At 38.0% G+C, this 8,789-nt stretch overlaps 2 long non-coding RNA genes across 3 annotated transcripts; one reads left to right on the forward strand and one right to left on the reverse strand.

Moving 5' to 3' along the window:
- Positions 1-926: 926 nt before the first annotated feature.
- LOC136204112 (uncharacterized) lies at positions 927-3,109 on the reverse strand. Of its 2 annotated transcripts, none has more exons than XR_010675033.1 (2): positions 2,337-3,109; positions 927-2,104 (listed from the first exon to the last, which is right to left on the reverse strand). It is a non-coding gene; the product is annotated as an uncharacterized lncRNA (long non-coding RNA). The 2 variants fall into 2 exon arrangements; XR_010675032.1 differs by having other exon boundaries at positions 927-2,262.
- Positions 3,110-4,578: 1,469 nt separating this feature from the next.
- Positions 4,579-6,154, forward strand: LOC136203603 (uncharacterized). The gene is made up of 3 exons (XR_010674915.1): positions 4,579-4,929; positions 5,017-5,156; positions 5,292-6,154. It is a non-coding gene; the product is annotated as an uncharacterized lncRNA (long non-coding RNA).
- Positions 6,155-8,789: the final 2,635 nt, after the last annotated feature.

Genomic DNA, 8,789 nt, shown 5'->3' on the forward strand with positions numbered 1-8,789 from the left:
GATTAACTAAAGCTGTCTCTGACCTTACTCGACATCACTGTACTAAACAACTAAGTGAAAAATCTTAAGTATAAAAAGAAAGTCAGCCTTAAAGGAGAATTTTTTTAAATAGTTCTTAACCCCCCCCCCTAGGAACTAATTCTCACATTACACGGGACCAACACTTTCTTCCTTTGCTATGGAACCAAAGCTTACAATACCAGTAGACATTGGTGCTGAAAGTCCCAAAGTGGAATTTTACTCTAAGGTAGATAACGAAGCCAATATGAAAAAAGAAGCTGGACATGGCTGGAGGAAAAAGGGAGATGGCAGCAATAAAATTGGAAGCATACCGACAACAAATAGAGGCAATTTATGATAGAAAAGTTAGGCCCAAACAATTTCAGTCAAGAGAGTTCATCTTGTACAACACTGAAGCGTCACTAGAAAATGAAGGGAAAGGAAAGATGAGAAAAAAAATAGGAAGGCCCATTTCAAATAGCTGAAAGCGTCAATGCATATACATACAGACTTAAACGAATGGATGGGAAGCCAGTACCCAAAACATGGAATGTAGTGGCACTAAGGAAGTAATACCAGTAAAGCTTCCTATACCTTTTTGCACATTCACCATTAGTTGTCATTTGTTTTCCTCTGTAGGAAAATCTCAAACCGTACAATAATGGTCATGTAGTCATCTTGCCCTTTACCAACCTCAGAAATTAATAAAAGAACACTTAGTCTCATTCTACCCTTTTAGAGTTATCTCTTAGAAATACTTAATCGACTATATTAAATGTCAATCCTATGCATGATAAAAGAGTTTCAATCAAAAGTCTTAAATTGAAAAAAATTCAAAAAATAATACGCTCGCTTGAAACAAAATTAGGGAGTACTTCCACATGAAACCAAAACGGAACAATTTAGCAAATAAGCTATGAATCTCGTACTGTAAAAGGGGTGCCTTCTTTATTGTTATGAAGGAAAGAATAACAGATTAAAATAGTGTCAAAACAAAATCAACAGGCGAAACAATTTTATATATAATGGGTAAAGTTCTCTTCACACAAGAGAGTTGCACAATATGAAGTTACATAACAAAACAAATCTAAGGACTAGGCTTAGGTACAAATGCATCAGTAGAAGTAGGAGAGACTTCGAAATCATTAATTGGTTGGACCAAAGAAGCATCAACTAGGGTTCAACTGAAAGAGGGGTTACCACCGAGCCATTTTCTTTTTCATCAGAATCTGATTTATATTCATTATAGAGCGCCACATCAGCACCGGTCGGTAAGGGAAAGGTAGGATTAACCTTTGGATAGTAAACCTTATCATCCGGAAGGAAGACATTGAACCAAACTTAAAGATCAACCTCGTGATATTTCTCTTTGAGGGTCCATATCATCTTCACCTAATAATAATTCAGCCGTTGTAAACCCACTTGTCGGGCCTTTTTTAGTGCTTGGCTTTTTTGGCAGGCCAACTCTTTCAGTTCAGCCTTTTCACCCCTGCAGGTTCCCCTCGGTAAGATTGCAAATCTTCTTGATACCAACTAGCAGGGCCGAAGTCGAAGCGCAAACAACATCCTTCTCCTTTAGAAGATCCAAATGCTTCAAATTTTCCTCCTAAGACGAATAAAGATCTCGCTCGAATTGATGCTCCCTAACCTCAGCTTGATCATGTTCTTCTTAAAAATTGGCTTTAGGCTCCTCCGCCCTATCCTGACCAGCCTTCACGACCATAAGTTCTTTTTTTAGATTGGCCTCAACCTCTTCTCACCGATGCTGATCAACCTTCGTGGCCACAAGTTCTTCTTTTAAAAGGCCCTCAGTCTCCTCAGCCCTATGTTGAGCTACTTTAGCTGTAGCAAGCTCTCCTTCTAAACGCCTAACAATTGATTGAGCAAGCTTATTTTTACCAACTGCCGCCTTCAGCAGATCCTCCTTCCTCAACAATTCTTGACAAAAGGCACCAACATCACCTTCACGCCTCTCCAAATCCTCAAGAGCCTTCTTTAAATTTGCCTCGACCTGAGTGTTCGCTCCATGTCATTCCTCAAATTGAGGAATCTTTCTATTGTTCGTTTCAACCCTAGCATAAACCTCGGAATTTGAGGACAAAGCCTACAAAAAACAAAGAAATAAAATAATAAAAAGCATAAAGAAAATAGAAGTTAGAACTAACCAAGGCTTGATGACTGTTATTTAGTTAAATAATAGCCTGGTCAATGGCCCGAGCAAACAACATGATCTCTAAAGGCACTTAGGCATGTTGAGCAAAGCTGAAAAAACATAAGCTCTATCGGGATATGGAAGAATGGCCAAAAATATGCAACAGTCAAAAGGAAATGCTTACATTGTAAGTGTTGTATTTAGTAAACAGATTCAACTTTTCATGAGGTACAAGCACCGCCTCAATATCCACTCCCTCCATAATGGAATAATACTTCGTACCCTCCTTGAACCCTAAGCAACAGGAGGCTAAAGGGGAAGCCCTGAAGAAACTAGAGCACTCTTCTTTGTTGCAGGGTTCTTTGGAGACTTCGTCACTGAAGCTTTCTCCGAAGCTCTGATCTTTGATTTCTTAGTCAAATGAGCTTTATACACCACCTTAACATGCCTCTTCGAGCCAAAAAAGGGCTCGGCAGCCTTCGTAGTCTTAGCCCCAGCCTTCTTAGGAACCTCCTCTACAGGCATCCTCGAACCAAGGGAAAAATTGGCAACCTTCTTAGGCTTAGACCTAGCTTTCTCGGATGCTTTATTCCTCAAAGACCCCTTATCTTTTGGGGAAGGTTCATCATGAACAATCACCACCTTGACCTGCTTCCAGATCTTCTTCGAACAAGAGTTTGTGGTCTTTGCTGCAAACTTGACCACACGTGAATCTGCTGGTTCAAAGGCCCCTAAATACTACTGGTCCGGCTTATACAATAAGCTCATATCTACTGACCCTAGCAATAAGTATATGTTCCCTTCGAATTGCTCTCACCACGGGATCTTTCTTCTCCACTTCCTAAAGGCATCTCCAACGCTCCCTATTTGGAGCACTCGAGATGCCAATCCAACCCTCCCTATATATTCTTCCCCTCTTATAGGGAAGACGTTGGTTCTTCCCCACAAGAGGGGAAGAAAAACGGTTCCCCATTTAATTGGGGAACCATTATTTTAATATTATTTTAATATTTTCTTATTTAATATATATTAGAAATTGATTTAGTTGTATTTTATTTTAAGGGTTTATTTGTATGTAGTATTATTTGATAGTTGGATAATTTAATTTAGTATTTATTTGTATGTATAATTATTTTATATTTGGGTCAATTGTATTATAAATAATGTACATTAATTTTAAATCATGCAAAATTTAAATATTGAAAATTAATAAATAGAAAAGAAGTACTAAAAATAGATTACACATAAATTATCATTAATTAAAACAATACACCTAATTAAAAATCTAATACAATCCAACAACTATATTTCGAAAAAAATTAATTTTAATTATTTGATTAATTTATTTAATTAGAAAAAACAAATCGTTCGTTCCAACGACTATATTCCAACAACTATATTTCAACGACTATATTCCAACGGCTATATTTCCATCTATAAAATTAAACAATTTTTCTACTTTAGTTATCCACATTCACTCTTTAAATTCTTTTCAACTAAAACTCTCAACTATCAATGGCTTCATCTTATTTTACCAATGGTTTCCCTAATTTTCCTCCCGAGAAAAGCATAGTGTCAACTTTGAGTAAATCTGATTGCACGGTGAAGATGCTTGATTACCAATACAATGCAATCCGTGTATATGGAGAGACCTTTGTTAGTCCAGCAATGTTTCATCCAGAAACTCCATTTATGTTTTGCTTCAAGCTTCCGCCTGCTGGTGAGTTTCCAACATACTCACTACACATGGTATGGTTCTTATGTTATATGCATTACATGCCATTCGAATTCACTCTAGAGGAATGGTTGAACAGTTTGAATGAGGGAAATATTCCTACACATATTCAAACATTTCTGAAATGGTTTATGCCTATTGATGAATGAAAAGCTTTGTTCGTCAGACTATTGCGTGATAATCAGAGGGGAATTATCCCTAGAAAAAATTTCAACTCCATCTTTTTAAGATGGACAGAGTCTGAAATGTCTCATGAGGTTGGATTACTACAGAGTATCAGTGCTTCAAAGAACGATTACCTTCCAAGACGAGCTTGGCCAAGAAATATAGGGGATGCTCCATGGAAAAATTTTCCCGTGGACTATGAGACGAATATTGCAGAGGAGAAAGAGATATACCTTACAATACAGTCAGGTGTAGACGCGGCATCTTCAAGAAACATTGACGAGTACGAAGAAGATAGTGACTAATTGAGCATGAGCGTGATTTAAATGGAATTATTTTACATTTTAATGTATAAGTTTTTTAATTATATATAATATTTTTAGAATTATTTTTAGTTTAAATTGATAAAGTTAACAATTAATAATAAAAGTGTATGTAAAATGTATTATAATATTAATAAATATGGTTGGAGATGCTCTAACACTGTTTCTTGGTGTTGCAGCCATAGCAAGGGCCCTTAAGCAGGCTTAAAACAAAAATCAAGGTGGAGAAGACCAAACAGAGCACCAAAAAAGCTAATGTTGGATCTGTTTCCAAACCTACAGCAAGCAGAAAGTCTAGGCGTAAAATCTCTCAGTCAACTGCTGAAGCTAGGGCGAATATCTTTCAAAAGATGAAGCCAATGAATCTAAAGATATTGAGGATGCTGAAGATCCAGTGATTGAAGATGAACATGATGAGACAAGCGAGAAACATGATGAATTTGAAGAAACTGAGGGATTGAATCTAGAAGAAGAAGAAAACAGAGAACATGCTGAAGTTTAGCCTGAAGAGGTGGCAGACCTTGGAGCCAACACTGTTGTTGCCATGGAATCAGGTATTATTCTCTTTTTCCTTTGGCATTGACCAATATATGGCTCTGACTGACCTTAATCTTTGCTCACTTCACGAGATGGTAATGAAGACCATGAGCCCAAAGAAAAAGAGCTTGAACCCCAATCTACCACTCTAGCCTTTGATGCTGTGAAACAATCTCATATCAAGCACTTTGGCTCGACCTCCATTCCAGATTCTGAGTCAACAGAGACTCCTTCCGCTGTTAAGGTCAATCTGCATGAAAGTCCCAACCTTAGTTTCTCTGTTAAAAGTTCCCATACTTCTCAAGTAATTACTCTCCGCTTAATTTTATCTTTAACATTGAATTCTGACCATGTTCTCTGATTGGTCTTCTTCCCTCAGGGTTTATGACAAGAGTGGCTCGTCTAAGGCTGACAACACTTGTTGATCTTTTGCACCAGTTGGACCTGAGCTTTATGTCTAGGAGGATCTCATGTCTATCTAGCAGTAATGTGCCTGCAGCTTCTGCCGAATCCATTCTAGTGGTAAGGAAACTATCATGCGATGCTTGGCCTCGGAATTAACAGCACTGGACTCTGCTCAGGTGTCTGCCTTGAAATCAGCCATTAAGATTTTTTCTTCATCTTTGTCATCAAAAGATACCAGAGATCTTCTTGCATCCTTAGCTCAAAAAACGTATGATTTCTATGAAGAGCTACACTCAGATAACAACAGGCTGCTTCACTTGGAAGAAGAAATCCAGGCTTACTCCTTGCTATTGCACTCCATCAGAGATATCAGTGAAAAAGCAGCTACCAGAGCCAAATTAGATCAAGAGAAGGAAGAACAATATGAAGCCCGATAAAAGGAAATTCAGGAGCTGGAGGTTCGTATTAGACATATCAAGGTCAGCCAGGAGGCTGTAGACCATGAAAGGGCTCAATTGGCTATGGAACAACAGAAAGACCTTGTTGAGTTAGTGATCTTTCAAGAAAAAGTTGTGGCTGATCAAGACAAGATGGAGCCACAAGTGCGTGAGGTGGATGACCTCAACTTGAAGCATGTTTCTCACTTGGAGGCCTGGAAGGACTTCAAGAAGATCGATCTTGACAATTTGTAAGGAATGTTGAATGAATGGTATATTTGGGAGTACATTTCTGGATAATTTTGGTTGTTTTGAGGTGGTTAAGAGTGCTTGAATTTTTGCATTGCACTCATGGTTTTGTTTTCACCTTTTTTGAATATGTCTCAAAACGAACCCCTGATATGAAATGGCCAATGGTTTGTGGTCGATTTATATTTAACCAGTAATGTCTTTTTTTGCTTTTGTTTACTGATTGTTATAAAGCATGAGCCCTAAGAACTAAAACCCATTACATGGACTTTAGACACAAAACATGACAAAAGCAGTTTAAAAGGCCTGCGATTTTTATTGCTTGTGCTCTGAGTACAAAAGATGAACTAAAAATAACAAATCAAGAACAATAAATACCAGATTCCTGGAAGAGCTAAGTGGCTCAAAATAATAAAGATTAGAGCCAACTTAGCACAAAAACCCCACGCTATAAGATCTGAGCTTTCTTATTAGGACTTCTTCAAGACCCGTCTTCACGAGTGCAATCTCGACGGCTCTCCTGTTGAAACACCGTTCCACAAGATTTTGATTTGACAAAATCATCCATGATTAAAGAACAATTAAATTTAAGTGTTTTGATTTTAATTGTACTAATCTGTTTGTTCAAATGTTGAGTATAAACTTAAAAACAAAAAGATATAAAAAAAGAAAGACAGGACAAAGTCAGCATGAGATCAAAGGACAAGGCATGTAGAATTGAACTCAGTACCAAAGAATAGAAGCATGAAGTTCAACAAAGCTAAGTGAAATGGAACTCAGCATCAAAAGCTCTCTTACTAGTTGTCGTGCAAAACAAAACTGACCAAAAAGGGAACTCAGCATAAGAGTTAACAACAAACGAAGACAACGTATAAAGTAGAGGACGAGTAAATCCTCAGGACAGCATGAGAGATCCGTTCACTAGAAGACAAGTTTTGCAAACCGTCTACACCAATAATTGAATCCTCGGAAATACGTAATAGACACATTCCGAGATGTATGGGTTAATGGATTATTGCTAAAAGACAACTGCCGCAAAAAGACGAAGACTGCAGGAACAAGACAAGCCTGACATCTGAATAATTCAGAGAATAGGATTGGCCTGCAACATCTGAAGCTGACCAGAATCTGTCTCCCAAAAGAGCCGTTTTGGAATCAACGGCTAAATCATTTCAATTGATCCTCCTACAGGTCTTCATCTATATAAAGACAATCAAACCTCTTGGATCATTTGCCGAAAATACAAGAGAGAAAAATACAAGTACAAAGCACTTCAAAACAAGAAAAAGATCTTACACTCATCTTCTATTCCTGTGTAAATGCTAGTGTGATTCTCTGTAATCATCTAAAGTGTTCTTCCTCTGAAAGAGAACAAATTGTATCAATTGTAATATTGAGAGTGTTATGCTGAGTGTTTGGTTGTAAACATTCAGTGGTAGAGAAATCTAAGTACCGGGCTGTGGTGCTTAGTAGGAGTTGAGTAGAAGAATAGAGGACGGTACTCTTGCATATTCAACTGCCTGTAATCGGTTTGTGCTCTACCTTTAAAGAGCTCAGTATTGGATTCTAAAAGCCCGGAGGATTCTGGGGACTGGACGTAGGCAGAGAGGCCGAACCAGGATAAGTGATACTGAGTAATTTCTAACTCTCTCAAATATATATATATATATCTGTGCTTGTGTTGATTGTTGCATCTACTCAGCATATAAACTGTTTGAAACAAACACGGAGTAAATCGAAGTGCTGAGTTGGAAACTGACTACAAGAGAGTCAATTCCCATCTCTTAAGTAAAACAGTCTTAGTCAGCATCTGACTAAAGCTGTCTTACGCTAAGCTCACCCAAGCTGACCAAAACTGAGCTGTTCAACTTACTAAAATAACTAACTCAGCAAGATTAATTAGCGAAAAAATTATATTAGTTCCTAACCCCCCCTTGGAACTAATCACATGGGACCAACAAGTGGTATCAGAGCCTAAGCTCACTACTCAAAGATCTAACAATCTTGAGCTGATCCCGAAAAATGGGTGAGAACAACACTCGTTTCCTTCTAGGAAACCAAACAACACAGATACTCCCCGAGGGATTATCAATCAGTCGGCCTCCCCTATTCTTTGGATCAAACTATACATTCTGGAAGAATAGGATGAAGAACTTTATCCAAGCCACAAACATGAGTGCATGGCTTGCAATTGTTCAAGGGCCATTCGTGCCATATAAAATTGTTAACAATGAGAAAGTTGTTAAGAGTGAAACTGTGTGGTCAGAAGATGACCTTAGAAAACTCCAAAATAATACTTCGGCTATAAATATGCTTCACTGTGCTTTAGATGCTGCAGAATACAATAAGATTTCAGGTTGTGAGTCAGCACATGAGATTTGGAAGAAGCTCGAAGTGACCTATGAAGGCACAAGCAAAGTCAAGGAGTCAAAGGTGAATCAACAGATGAGATTGTATGAGCTGTTCGAAATGAACGACAATGAAGACATCTCTAGCATGAATGCCAGATTCACCAATATTATAAATGAGCTAAAAAGACTCGGCAAGAACTTCACCGAAGAACAAGTGAAGAAAATCTTGAGAAGCCTACCAAAGAGCTGGCAAGCAAAGAAAGCTGCAGTAGAAGAAGCTCAGGACCTGACTACATACAAGTATGATGAGCTAATCGGATCTCTGCTGACTCATGAAATCTCAATGCAAAACTTTGAAGCTAAAGAGAAAGAAAAGTCAGAAGACAAGAAACAAAAGACACTAGTCATGAAAGCTGACTCGACCGAAGCTGACTC

This window comes from Euphorbia lathyris, chromosome 8, assembly GCF_963576675.1.
Source record: "Euphorbia lathyris chromosome 8, ddEupLath1.1, whole genome shotgun sequence".
NCBI classification, from domain to species: Eukaryota; Viridiplantae; Streptophyta; class Magnoliopsida; order Malpighiales; family Euphorbiaceae; genus Euphorbia; species Euphorbia lathyris.